This window comes from Sparus aurata, chromosome 14 (genome assembly GCF_900880675.1).
Source record: "Sparus aurata chromosome 14, fSpaAur1.1, whole genome shotgun sequence".
Lineage (NCBI taxonomy): Eukaryota > Metazoa > Chordata > Actinopteri > Spariformes > Sparidae > Sparus > Sparus aurata.
The window spans coordinates 24,483,058-24,497,992 of NC_044200.1; the positions used below are offsets into that span (position 1 = coordinate 24,483,058).

At 42.9% G+C, this 14,935-nt stretch overlaps 1 protein-coding gene across 1 annotated transcript in view; it reads right to left on the reverse strand.

The window, feature by feature from the left end:
* LOC115595755 (NACHT, LRR and PYD domains-containing protein 14-like) overlaps nucleotides 1–14,935 on the reverse strand; it is a 965,684-nt gene that overhangs the window by 528,103 nt on the left and 422,646 nt on the right.

Below are 14,935 nucleotides of genomic sequence, written 5' to 3' on the forward strand. Positions count from 1 at the left end.
CTCACCACAAAGGTAAGTTCCAGCCTGTCGTCAGCAGATAAACCAACATGTAGGTCGACGTGGAAAGCAGCTTATTACGACACATATTTGTTTCTTTTGAGGCAGTAATGATTATTAAAGTAGCAAAGGAGGAAGTCAGTAAAAACAGTTTGAGGTCAGCGTGGATGGTCCTTCTATGAACACAGTGTCCTTCTCAGTGAACCAGACGCCTTTGCTCAAAGACAGACGATATAATTCTGCATTAAATGTCTCAGAACGACCGGACCTTCCTTCTGTATGTTGCTGAGTTGTGTACTTGTTTTATCTCGGAGAAATCCAGACAAACCACAAGTTTCCTCGAGGTATCGCTGGGATTTATTTGGTCACCTGTCGCTATAACGCTCAGAGAGAGTCGGAGAACGAGAGGGAAACTTTGAAACATGACCTCGTCTGAGTCATGATGGTTGTTTAACTCCCATGATCCCACACTGCTTACGTCTTCTGTTTTGACTGAGATGCTTTAAAAAGCTCTCAGGAGGTTTGTAAAATGTTCCTGTGATGGTTCTGCTCCCATTTCTTTCCCTGTTTTTTCTCTTCTTCTTTCAACCCGTCTGAGATGAATGAAAGAACATTCGGCGCCGCTCGGCCCACGACTTCACACCCTCGTCTTCGCCGAGAGGGAGGTGTGATGGAGATGAAGTGCAGAGAGACTGTCTGCTGCAGAGACGCTCAACAGAGTCACCGAGGAGACGTGAACCCGTCTCATCCAACAGCAACACTCTGCTGCCGGTCGCTCTCAGGACGCGCGGATGATTCTGCAGCGGTTTGCAGCAGTTACATCACCGAAAATGACCAAATCACAGAGTCGTGCCTTTCAGTAACTGTAGCATAGATTAGATAACAGCTAACTACATGCAGGAGAGAAAACTGTTTTACATAAACACTTCATGCTCTTTTTTGTTTTAGAGAAAAGAAAGAAAATGTGCTCCTCCTGTGGTGAAAACAACGCTAAAGTGCTCCTGCTAGTAAAGATTACATGATTAAAAAACGTGCCTTTCTGCCTTCATGAAGAATAAAACTGGACTGGAAAATGTCCGAAATGATGAATAATGTTAGAAGAATCATTTCTGACTTAGTTAAAGTATATTTACATGTGTGTATAAACTGTATTCTCTAGAATCTCCCTCTCATGTGGTTACAGTTACATGTATTTAGATGGCAGCTGAGGTTCTGCGGCTCTGACGTGCGTTCTGTTCTGATGATGATGATGATGTGGAGCAGCGAGCGCCGGTTCGATGGTTCTGGGTCTGGACCTCCCGTCTGGCTGAGAGGACCGGCAGTAATGGACCCGCTCCCTCAATTCAGCAGCTATTTTTAGGCTTTAAGAGGGAAAATCCTGTTTGATTATCCACAGACGAGGTGGCACAACTGCGTCATGTAACTCTGTTTTTATTTTAATTTTTTTCGGCTGACTGGCACGTTCGGCTCCATGTGCCACATCAGCCGAGCATGAACGCACAGATTTGATTGCTCAGTAATAATATTCACCACGTCTAACCCCGGATATAAATAGACAATATGTGAGTGTGTGTTTGTAGTAATCAGAGCGGAGCTGCTGTTGGTGTCACAGCACAGCCAGCTCACACACACACACACACACACACAGAGGGGGGGTCATGTGCCTCCAGCCGGCCAATCACAGCAGGCCTTGCTTGATTGAGTTTCATCGGTCGGCCATCGTTAACGACACGCCGTCCAATAAAGCCTCCGGCAAACTGCTGTGGAGGCTGGTCACAGATGTGTGTCAGCGCTGATGCAGACGTGACGCTGTGCGGCCGCTCTGCACTGATGGAATGTAACTAAGTACATTTACTCAAGTACTGTACTTGAGTGTTTCCATGTTCAGATCCTTTACACTTATATAAACTTTATACTCCGCTACATTTCAAAAACAGGTTGGAAGTTTGGAGGTCCGCACCAACAGAAGCTCCTCTCTCCCACAGAGAATACTGCTCCTGAACGCCTCATCAGTAGCCCCGCCTCTAATTCTGTGACTTTGTGACATCACATTGCATCACCTTGTCACACATGTGCATCATTTATGCACATAATCGCTGTATAACTGAGGCTGAAAACATGACAGATACGACTGGAGACACGATGGGCGGTGCTGGCTCAGGTGTGTGTGAGCCGACCAATCACAGCCGACTGGTTGCTCTGGGGGGGGGGGTTCTTAAAGAGACAGGACTTAAAACTGACAGAGGGGGACTACGGAGCTGCTGCATGAGACCACTGATTTAAGTAAACCTGTTTTAATAGTTACACACAATAAAATGTAAAAGAACATTATTGTTATTATTCTGTATTTATCACTGACAAACACATAAAAGAGCTGGTTCATCGATATGGAGCCAGATCTACGTTTAATACTTGGTATATTAGTCGCTGGATGAAAAGATACAGAAACATCTGGATTCTGATGAGTTAATAAAAAAGAATCCATGTTCACATAATTCAGGAACAAACTGCAGCAGCCACAGTTCCATCAGTCGCTCAGAGACGTGATGTTACACAAGACAACAAAGACGAGGCGCTTCATGTCTGATCCCAGACGTTTGACGCTCATCAGGACGGACTGTGAGCTGGAAAAGATCCGCCTCAGTTTGACCTTTGGTCAAAGTGAATTCATTACGCAGCCCTGCCGAACGCTGCACATCAGTCCTCCACAAACTGCAAATTAGGGTGGACGGCGAGGCCTCCGAGGGGCCTGGGTCCGGCCCCGGGGCCAGATTCATGTGTCCATCATGGCTGCAGCTCGGTGGTCGTGTCTGAGGGAGTCCGGCCTCTCTGACCTGCTGCCTCATGCTCACAGAAGCTGAAGGTGACGCAGCCTTGGTTACTGCGACTTACTGCAGAATCTCATGGTTCTGTCTGCGGCGCCGCATCCGAGCTCGACCTTTAGAGCACCTCTGTCCTGCATCGCACCTCGTATCAGGCCGTCGGTTAACGTCGGTTAAAGGATCAGTCCTGATATCATTCCATATTTTAAAGACAAAAACACTCAGCAGACCAGCAGCATGTTAATCCGTCCTCCAGCACGTCTGACTTCCTGTCTGCTGAAGACGCAAATCTTTAAAACCTCCTCACAAACACGTAGCTGTCAGTTTCCTCCGACAGCTGCTCGCTGTGTTTCGTCAAACATCCAGGAGGAAACAGAGCAGCTGCTGGGGACTATTTTCAGTGGCGGATTAATCCACATTTGTTGCTCTAGTGAGTATTTGTGGCAGCAGGACGGTGTGTGTGTGTGTGTGTGTGTGTGTGTGTGTAGGTGTGTGTGTGTGTGTGTGTGTAGGTGTGTGTGTGTGTGTGTGTGCGCGCGTTGAGTCTTTTTAAAGGTTTTAAATCATATCTTATGGCGGAAACATGAAAGTGTCACTGAATTTGTGTTTTTGTGTTTTTTTTTATTCAGACTGAATTAAAAACAGCTAAAGTTAAATAGTATTGATTATGTGGTTTTCCAACAGATATCTTGTATTATTATTATTATCATTATATGCTCATTAGCATTATTACAGTGTTTGACCATATTTTAAATTAATTCCACTGTTTCACTGTTATTTTACAGTTTCTTTCAATTTTTTTGAAACACACCAAAATTCAAAGTTCATAAAAATGACTGTAAATGTGCAGATCTAATGTAAAATAACATGAAATATCTCTAACTGTAAAGAATCATAAAATTGTCTTCTTTCTATTTTCATCATAGAAAATTTACTTTTTTCCGCAAATGTATCATAATTTTCCACGTGCTGATTTTTTTTATTTAAAAGCTGAAACTGTGACATTTTATATAATTATGGAATTGTTCGACCATTTTTAAAGGTAAAATCAGTAAATTCAAGCTTAAAAGAGTTTTCATTATTGAAAGTTAGCGTGTTTGTATGAGAGTTATTTTCCTGTATGTTTGAAATACATGAAACAATCCACTAAATTACAAATAATTCAAATAACGTCTTAAATCTGCAACATAAACAGCCATGACATTTAAATTGTTACAGAAATTTAACTTTTTTCCTACATAGTTAAATTTAACAATTTCACAATTTTTTGTTGTTGTACTTTATAGATGAAACTTTTACATCCATGTTCATTAAAATACTAATATGTGAGAGTTTATTGTAAGGACATTTTAATAATCGACATGTATCTTGTTCTATTATGGAAGTTTTCACAGAGAAAAACACCTTGATGTGATTTTTAGTCTGATCTGTTGTTTTATTAAAGTGTTCGATCATATTTTAGGTCAATTTCAGTGTTTTACATGTCTAAGTTTTCTTTATTAAATAAAGCTCTCATGTAACATTAAAGCCAAGAATCATATTTTAACTATAAGAAGTTACATTTTCTGTTATTTTACAGACTGTAACTTAGAATCGTTAACAGCCATAAAATTTCAATTATTCTACAGAAATGTTACTTTTTCCACATAAAAATACAGTAAGGTAATTTCAGTGTTTTTAACGTGTGTTAATGTTCTTAATCAAAAATTTAAAAAGCCAATATTTAAATAAAAAACAACGTCCATAGCTGAGAACTGTCTTAATATTTGCAAGTTATTGTGTTTTTATTCGCTGTAGTTGTAGAGAAGATTGCAGTGAATATTTTAGGGAAACAAATGTTAGAAAACACTGCAGTTATAATAAAAACACATTTTCTAATAACAGCTCGTTGTGCATGAACATATTTTGAGGTGATAATGTTATTTGAAGTGTTAATTAAAGTCTCTTCTGCTATAAGAGAAGAGTGTGAGCTGTTAAACATAAAACAAGTTGAAGTGTAAAGTGAGTCTGAAGCAGGAGCGAAGCAGCTGTGCAGCGACAGCCTGAAGTATCACCACGCACGCTGCCAACAACAAGAAGAGTCCGGTGGATTCTCACCTCAGTGAACACCGTGAATCACAACGCTGTTCGTCTGCTTTAACTGTGACATCACTGCAAAGTCTCGTTTTCATAAATCATCACGGACCTTTGTACTGTTCGTCCGCATATCATCGCACGGTCCAAACGGACCTCCGAGCCGTCAGACGGTCTGAGTCGGATCATATAAACACGTCATATTTACATGTTAGCTGACTTACAACACAGGAAGACGAGGTCAGTCTGGTCGGACAGGATTCCAGTGCCAGAGCTAAAGAGTCAGTTCACTCAAATTATTAAAAGAATATTTTGTAATTTTTTTTTAAATCTCTCCATGAGGAAAATATGGAGTCTCATCAATCTGGATTTTAAAGGTGCAGTATGTGCGAGGTTTCTTAAAATATGTGAAAGAAGAAGTAAAGGAAGTTCAGCACAGAGAACAGCTGTTACTTTTGATATGTTTGACTTCAACACACGTCACAATATTTAAATTGAAATTAACATTTCAACCACCAGGAGGCCAACAAACACTGAAGAAGACTTTGTGAAACTCTGTCTCTGACAAATTCTGAATCATTGTCTCCTTCTTGTAAATTCAACATTAAATGCTTCTCCACCTCAACATCACCAGACTCCCTTAACAAACATAGTGATTTTAAGAGTTGCTGAGTTAAAACAAACTTGATAACGTTGTGAAACTCTGTCTCTGACAGATTCTGCATTATTTGGACCTTCATGTAAATTCAGCAAATGTTCTATATGAACTTCTTTCTGTCTTTGTGCAGAAACCTCATGTTCTTTCCAGTGATGAACGGGTTTATTTGCATCTTGTTCATATCAAATAGAAACACATAATAAAGGATTCTTCAGTGAAGACACGCAGCAGCGCAGCTTCAGGAATGAACCTCTAATAAATGCAGTGAGTGGAGGTGTTGTAATCTTACGTAACGGCATGAAACACGACGCATTAGCGGTACCGATGCTTCTGTAGGTTGACTATCTGATTGGCTGTCAGCAGCAGCAGCACCCCGAGGTGTCATCCTCCTCATCCTCATCCTCATCAGTGTAGGTGCTGCGGAGCCCTGTGGCCGATGGTTACGGTGCTGCACTTAAAGCCGATGATGCAGAAGTGATGGCAGCAGCCGCTCATGTGGAAACGCTGCGTTCAGTCAGTCTGGTTAGATAACGTTCACTGATGCCTCTTTGTTTGCTTGTTTTCTGCTTATTGGATGTTTTTTAGCTCTTTGCCTGCAGAAGCAACACGGACAGCGACGATCCAAACTGCAGTCAGAACGTTTGTTGTTACAGCAGTTTTATATTTTTGTTTCATTTATTATCTTTTTAAATCAATTTCGCATCACCACACTGGGTGTTTTAAACGGCTGAGTCTCTTGTCATGCTCTGTCTGACACTATGCTGACTGCATTATTCTCTGAGCAATGTAATTTAGTTGTTTATGAATAAATAGAATTAAACTTGATAAATTCAGTCAGTTTGTGTTTTGTGATGAAGCATTTTGTTCCAATTCAAGAACAAAAAACACTGAAATATTCATATTTGATCTTTTTTTAATTTGATATTCGTCCTTAAGCTCTATATTTCTTCTTCCTCTTGCTGAAGTCTCAGTGACAACATTTACACAGAAATTATTATTTGTGTTTTAACATTTACAACTCTTTTAAAATAAATACAGCTACTCTCTCTCTTGCCTCACAAATTCATAAAATAACCCAAATATCTCTAAAAATAAAAAAATATAATGCCCTTTATTTCCTTTTACCCCCAATAAACTTAATCAACTAAAAACTGACTGTGTGCTGCTGCTAAGCTAAAAGTATGAGCATGCACTCCGTCTGAAGTTGGTGCACACGAGCTCGGTGAGAAGGCCGCAAACCAGTGACCACTGTTCAAGACTGAGTTTCAGCAAGTGTGAAGGGACGAAACCACTGGATGTTTTTAAGCAGGACGTGTCCCGCCGTGATGGTGCCAACAAACTGGATGTTTTTGACAAGATGTCGGGATATTCAGGTCATGTTGGAGGCAACGAATCAGGATGTTTTGTGACAAACCCAGATATTTGTTGAGATGAGAAGTCAGGATCTGTAATCCAGGTCTGCAGAAGCCCCGAGATCACAAACTGATCTGAAGACGTAATTTATGCAGTTTTAAAGCTGAAATCTTTACTGGAGCTGCTGAGCTAAAAGTGTTAGCATGAGTTTCGACCGCATGTCGAGGGCGTTAATAACGTCTTTTCAGCAGAAATGTTCAGTCGACTACGACACTTCCCCTGACTTTATATCATCAGGAGGAGAGGATGACCTTTCTGGGTGAACTGCTCCTTTAATTCACACAGCTGATTCCTCCACGTGAGCAGGCTAAGCTGACATGTTACTAGCAGCTCTTCAACATGTATCATACGTTAATACGGAGCAAGGAGTCCAACAGTGTGTGTTGTGTAGAGTTATGTTGCATTGCTGATAATAACTTGCAGCTAACGAGCTGATAGATTGGACAGCTCGCCTCCTGCAGGAGGTCGCTGCTCCTCCTCCTCTGCTCCTCCTCCTCTGCTCCTCCTCCTCTGCTCCTCTGACACGATCGTGAATGTGTTATTTGCGTCTCGTACGTGCAGCTGATGAATCAGAGTCGTTGACAGGATGAGTCAGCGAGCTCAGAGTGGAGGTGATGTGAGTGTGAGGGCTGATCCACAGAGGAGGGATTAATTAGCATTTTCTCTGGCGTTTACATATATTTGATTAATTCAGGCCCTCACAATGTTTCCCGTTTTAAAGATAACCGCTCTTCTCCGAGGCTAAACAATTAGGTTACATAAGCTCATCTGAGTCTTACGTTCCCGTGTCACAGTCCTCGAGCCAGCTGAGCAGCTCGGCTGAAAACCCTTCATTACCACACGCCGATGAGGCAATCGTTTCCTATTTACTCTCTTCTGCACACACGGCTCCAGTTAATGACCCGGTACAGCCCGGGTTTAAAATAACCTACGTGAAGATATAATGAACTTCACGTCGCCGTTTTCATCCGTCTTCTCCACATAATTGCGGGTGAGCGTCGGCTTTGTGTTCAGGGTCTATTGTTGCGTTCACGTTAACGAAACCGGTTTAATAACTGGTACCAGCGTGCGATAAAGTTCTGCCACCTGCTATCCAGAATCTGCTCATTTTATCTGTGAACATCTTTATTTTGATTATTAAATAATACATTCAATCAGATTCAAACACGATCCCGCCTCCTCACAGCTGTCCACCATCAAACTGAAGGCTCAAACGTCCATGAAGGTAAATAAAGAATAAAACATGAAACAAATTGATTTTTATAATATATTGCTACTTACATTAGAAACATAAAGAAGCAGCAGGAGCACAAAGTATTTCCTGCTCTTGAATTAAGAGTTTGTTCTCTTTAATATGTTATTTAATGTTGTTTAACAGGTCAAATCCAAAAGTGTCAGATTCAGATTTTGTTCCTGATCGTCTGAAAACGTTCTCTGTTTGTTTGTTGCAGTTCTTTTGCACATTTAAACACTTCACATGTCTGCAGGCAGCTAGCCGGATGCTAACATTTACATTTAAATTTAAGCTAGCGTGGTGAGAACTGAGATTACAGATTGTTCAACACACTAAAAAGACCAAAAACAATAACAATAACAAATTGTTTTATCGTTCGTGAACAGAAATTATTGTTTCAAGAGGATATTTTAAGTTTTCTCAGATAATTTGACTGTTTCATTGATGAATTTTTGATTGTTTCTGATCACTTTCTTTACGTCGCACGTCGATGTGAAGCCAGTGACCACCGCTCGAGACTGTGTTTCAACATTTGTGAAGGTGGGAAACTTGATTTTGACGAGCAGTCAGGACGTGTTTGTGTTGACAGAACAGGTTGTATTAAACGAGATGTCAGGACGTGTTCGTGGCATTGAAACCAGATAACTTTATCGAAACACTGGGACATTTTCAGCCCTGTTTCTGGAAACAAACCCGGTTATTCTGACGAGCAGTCGGGACGTGTGCAGCTGCGTTTTTTTGCCGACAATATCAGAATCTTTTTGGAAAGACATTCAGACATTTTCGAGCTATTTGATAAAACAAAACCAGGTGTTTTAAGTCAAAACTCGGCATGTTTAAAGCAACAGCACGGCACTGTCACTACATCAAACTGAAAATTGAGCCTAAAGAATCGTAAAGTGTTGCCGAAACGAATCATAACGCACCAACAAGCTCAGTTATTCTGACAGCATGTGAACTTAAATCCAGGTGAGTTCAGGCAAACTGATCATCGTGTGGACGTTGTGATTCGCTGGAGGAGAACTGGTGGGATTAACAGGAGTCGCATGAGATCCGGTGCTTTCAGGTAGATTCTCAGGCGACCTGCGCTCCTCAGCCGACGACTGAACCTCCACACAGAAGATTGGCTCTTACGCAACGCGAGGCTTAAATCTGCCCGTCAGCATTACAGTGGGGGAGCTGACGGACAGAAGAGCCGAATCTGAGGGGGAGAGAAGATTTCTGGGCTTTGAACTATAAATTAAGTATGTTTCACTCACATGCCGCTGCAGTTCAAATCCCCGGCTCCTCGCACAGAGTTCAGCTCCAGCTCGTGTTCGGATCGCTCTTTGTTTCCTGTCGGGCTTCGTGATGACTCAGCTGTTGTTGATGGGAGTGATCGTCTCCAGAGAAACACCTGAACGTGTCCGACTCACAGCCAGTGTGTGCTCGTCTGTGAGCTCACTGTGGGTTTTTATCTAAAACAAATATCGTCGTCTTCTTGTTTTTCTGCGGCTACAGATCAGATTTATATACGAGAGAAGAAGGAACAAACGATTTAATTAACAGATTAAAAAACCCAGCTGTCTTTAACGAGACTCCTGGTCACTTACAGACATTTCTGTGACGACAGAACCAGATATTTTCTGATGAGATGTTCTGATGAGACACTGAGAGATGTTGAGAACACGTTTTTTCATTACAAAAGACAAAAACATGATCTTTTCTTTGGCTAATCGGGTATTTTTTGTGCCTCACCGGGTCATGAGCACAACGCTGTGACAACATTAAAGTCCCTGAAACTATAAATATAAACACGTAACACGTGTGATTTACGTGTTGGCATGTGAACTACGTGTACGAGCGTCCGACACCGGCCCGTGTTTGGATCTGGTCGCGACTCGTCTTTTCTGTGACTCTCTTGGGAAAACGCTCGATAGTTTTTGTTTACTTGACTTCTTATTTCAGCACCGACGGCCGAGATTAGTTTCCTCTAATCTCTGGCTGTGACGACCCGAACCCGGCAGGTCTGTGGGTGTTGTTCTGGAGCGACAGTGACTTTGTGGGTTTAAAAGCCTTCTGATTTGGGGAAAGTGGAGCCCAGCGTGTCCTCGGGAGTCATCGCCTGTCACTCACGTCGTGAACCAGGACGAGCTCAGCCCCATCTTTGCTCTCTCACTGATTTCCGGCTTTTTTTTGAGCAGCAGTGGAGGTTGCAGCTGAGGACTGCCACTGTGTGTGTGTGTGTGTGTGTTGTTATGTAACTTCCTCATTGCATTGTCTCTCCTGCTTCCAGCGCTTTCCCAGCCTGTGCCGAGCCGAGTGGGGTTATAGAGTCAGTGTGGCTGCAGAGACGCTCATGTTAATCACCTGACCCTCAGAAACGCTCGGCAGCCTCGTCTCTCCACTTCACGTTCGAACGCCGCATCCAGAACTAATAGCAGAACCATCAGTCATCCGTCTCCAGCTGAGCCGTGAGCCACACACTCGCTCCGGACTGTCATGTTTGAACAGAACCAATCACGGTTGAAGGGTTTGTGTGGTTGCGGCTGTAATTAGTTGTGCTGCAGCAGCTCCTCAGTGATGCTTCTTGTGTTGCTCCGCGGTCACGCAAAGCATTAGACGCCCGCAGATTAAATGCATTTATGAGGGTAAAAATAGCAACATGATAATGCATCACATGTAAACACTGTTCCTCTCATGCCATGTTTATTTATATGAATGGCGGAGCGTCGATTGCAGAGCAGTTCGGATTAGTGGAAACATTTTGACCATCTCGCCGCTCTCGCTGAAATGAGCTGTCAGTCAGACCGACAGCTGTGACGGGAAGTTTCCAAGTTTCTTAATCTCACAAGTTTTTGAGGACACGTCTTAAAGTTCAGATGCAAACCCTCCGAGCCAAGGACGAGGCGTTCAAGGACAGTCGTAGATCAAAGTTGAATGAAAAGAACGATCGTGATCTCAGGTGAGGCTGTTCAGGTGCAGTTATGAGATTATGAAAACTGAGGCTGAAAATATAAATTATAGAATCTAAAAGTCATGAGATACATTGAGAATTTAAAACTGTGAATTTAACTTTAAAATGTTAACTTTAATCCCATAATTTTGACCTTAATCTCATCATTGTGAGTTTAATCCCATAATAAAGAAAATGTATTTCATAATTTCGACCTTAATCTCATACATTTCTGTTTCATAATTTCACATTTATTCCCACAATTATGACTTTTTATCTCATATTGTTTTATTCTAAGTCTCATACTGATGATTTGCCATGGGACCATTTTTATTTATTTATATAAAGTTTAAAGGTTTTCATTGTATTTCTGCTGCAGCTGGTTGTAATGGACGTCTTTACCGTCGGCCTGCTCACAGACGTCAGACTCTTGTTAGTGGTTCAGATTCAGTCTGCGCTCGTTATCTTCCTGTGATAACGACGTATTTCAGAGATGAACTGTTCTTCACCAGGTCGTCTTCATGTACCTGAGGACGACACTGAGCCGGACGCCAGCAGCAGGCGGCTTCACCTAATTGGGATCTGCAGCGCGGCCGCCAGTTCAGCAGATTACACGGCGGCTCTGCCAGAATTTATGAGTACTGGAGGGCGTCCCGGAGCTCGAGGATAGTCCTGTTATATCTGACTAATTGATGGATCCAGCAGATAACGAGCGTTGTAGAGCAGTTTAGTCTGATGGAACAAACTGCAGGGAGTGACAGGAGCGCCGCACGGACACAAGTATGTGGACGTCAAGTTTTACAGCCAGGACATGTGATCAACATGAGCTGATCTGGAGTCAGTTTTTTCACCTGACGTTTGTCAAGTCCTTCCACAGGTAACTGCTCGTACACGGACGAAACAGGAAGAGACAAGAAGAAGAAGAAGAAGAAGAAGAAGAAGAAGAAGATGGTCTCTTGGACGTCTACAAGGGAATGTTGGAATTAATGTGGGACTCTTATGGGAATAAATACACAATAATAAAGACGTTATTTACAGCGTTTAGCTGCTGAGCTAAAAGTGTTAGCACGAGCTGGACTGAATGTAGAGGCTGTAAATCTGATCTGAGATCAGGTTGTGATATGTTCTCTCCTGCAGACTGTGATCACAGCAGACAAGCTGATGGAGACATCTTTATATCATCAGGAGGAGGAGAGGAGGACTTTATATCATCAGGAGGAGGAGAGGAGGACTTTATATCATCAGGAGGAGGAGAGGACTTTATATCATCAGGAGGAGGAGAGGAGGACTTTATATCATCAGGAGGAGGAGAGGGAGGACTTTATATCATCAGGAGGAGGAGAGGAGGACTTTATATCATCAGGAGGAGGAGAGGAGGACTTTATATCATCAGGAGGAGGAGAGGAGGACTTTATATCATCAGGAGGAGGAGAGGAGGACTTTATATCATCAGGAGGAGGAGAGGAGGACTTTATATCCATCAGGAGGAGGAGAGGACTTTATATCATCAGGAGGAGGAGAGGAGGACTTTATATCATCAGGAGGGAGGAGGAGGACTTTATCTCATCAGGAGGAGGAGAGGAGGCCTTATATCATCAGGAGGAGAAGAGGAGGAGTTTATATCATCAGGAGGAGAGGAGGACTTTATATCATCAGGAGGAGGAGGAGAGGAGGACTTTATATCATCAGGAGGAGGAGAGGAGGACTTTATATCATCAGGAGGAGGAGAGGAGGATCTTTATATCATCAGGAGGAGGAGAGGAGGACTTATATATCAGGAGGAGGAGAGGAAGGACTTTATATCATCAGGAGGAGAGGAGGACTTTATATCATCAGGAGGAGGAGAGGAGGACTTTATATCATCAGGAGGAGAGGAGGACTTGATATCATCAGGAGGAGGAGAGGAGGACTTTATATCATCAGGAGGAGAGGAGGACTTTACTATCATCAGGAGGAGAGGAGACTTATATCATCAGAGGAGGAGAGGAGGACTTTATATCATCAGGAGGAGAGGAGGACTTTATATCATCAGGAGGAGAGGAGGACTTTATATCATCAGGAGGAGGAGAGGAGGACTTTATATCATCAGGAGGAGGAGAGGAGGACTTTATATCATCAGGAGGAGGAGAGGAGGACTTTATATCATCAGGAGGAGGAGAGGAGGACTTTATATCATCAGGAGGAGGAGAGGAGGACTTTATATCATCAGGAGGAGGAGGAGGACTTTATATCATCAGGAGGAGAGAGGAGGACTTTATATCATCAGGAGGAGAGGAGGACTTTATATCATCAGGAGGAGGAGGAGGAGGACTTTATATCATCAGGAGGAGAGAGGAGGACTTTATATCATCAGGAGGAGGAGAGGAGGACTTTATATATCATCAGGAGGAGGAGAGGAGGACTTTATATCATCAGGAGGAGGAGAGGAGGACTTTATATCATCAGGAGGAGGAGAGGAGGACTTTATATCATCAGGAGGAGGAGAGGAGGACTTTATATCATCAGGAGGAGGAGGAGGACTTTATATCATCAGGAGGAGGAGGAGGACTTTATATCATCAGGAGGAGGAGAGGAGGACTTTATATCATCAGGAGGAGAGGAGGACTTTATATCATCAGGAGGAGGAGAGGAGGACTTTATATCATCAGGAGGAGAGGAGGACTTTATATCATCAGGAGGAGGAGGAGGACTTTATATCATCAGGAGGAGGAGAGGAGGACTTTATATCATCAGGAGGAGGAGAGGAGGACTTTATATCATCAGGAGGAGGAGAGGAGGACTTTATATCATCAGGAGGAGGAGAGGAGGACTTTATATCATCAGGAGGAGGAGAGGAGGACTTTATATCATCAGGAGGAGGAGAGGAGGACTTTATATCATCAGGAGGAGAGAGGAGGACTTTATATCATCAGGAGGAGAGGAGGACTTTATATCATCAGGAGGAGAGGGAGGACTTTATATCATCAGGAGGAGGAGAGGAGGACTTTATATCATCAGGAGGAGGAGAGGAGGACTTATATCATCAGGAGGAGGAGAGGAGGACTTTATATCATCAGGAGGAGAGAGGAGGACTTTATATCATCAGGAGGAGGAGAGGAGGACTTTATATCATCAGGAGGAGGAGAGGAGGACTTTAATATCAGGAGGAGGAGAGGAGGACTTTATATCATCAGGAGGAGGAGAGGAGGACTTTATATCATCAGGAGGAGGAGAGGAGGACTTTATATCATCAGGAGGAGGAGAGGAGGACTTTATATCATCAGGAGGAGGAGAGGACTTTATATCATCATCAGGAGGAGAGGAGGACTTTATATCATCAGGAGGAGGAGAGGAGGACTTTATATCATCAGGAGAGGAGAGGAGGACTTTATATCATCAGGAGGAGGAGAGGAGGACTTTATATCATCAGGAGGAGGAGAGGAGGACTTTATATCATCAGGAGGAGGAGAGGAGGACTTATATCATCATCAGGAGGAGGAGAGGAGGACTTATATCATCAGGAGGAGGAGAGGAGGACTTTATCATCATCAGGAGGAGGAGAGGACTTTATATCTCATCAGGAGGAGGAGAGGAGGACTTTATATCATCAGGAGGAGGAGAGGAGGACTTTATATCATCATCAGGAGGAGGAGAGGAGGACTTTATATCATCAGGAGGAGGAGAGGAGGACTTTATATCATCATCAGGAGGAGGAGAGGAGGACTTTATATCATCCTTCCTTCCTTCATTCCTTCCTTCCTTCCTTCCTCTCTTCCTTCCTTCCTTCCTCTCTTCCCTCTCATGTCATCACTGTTGGTTGAACA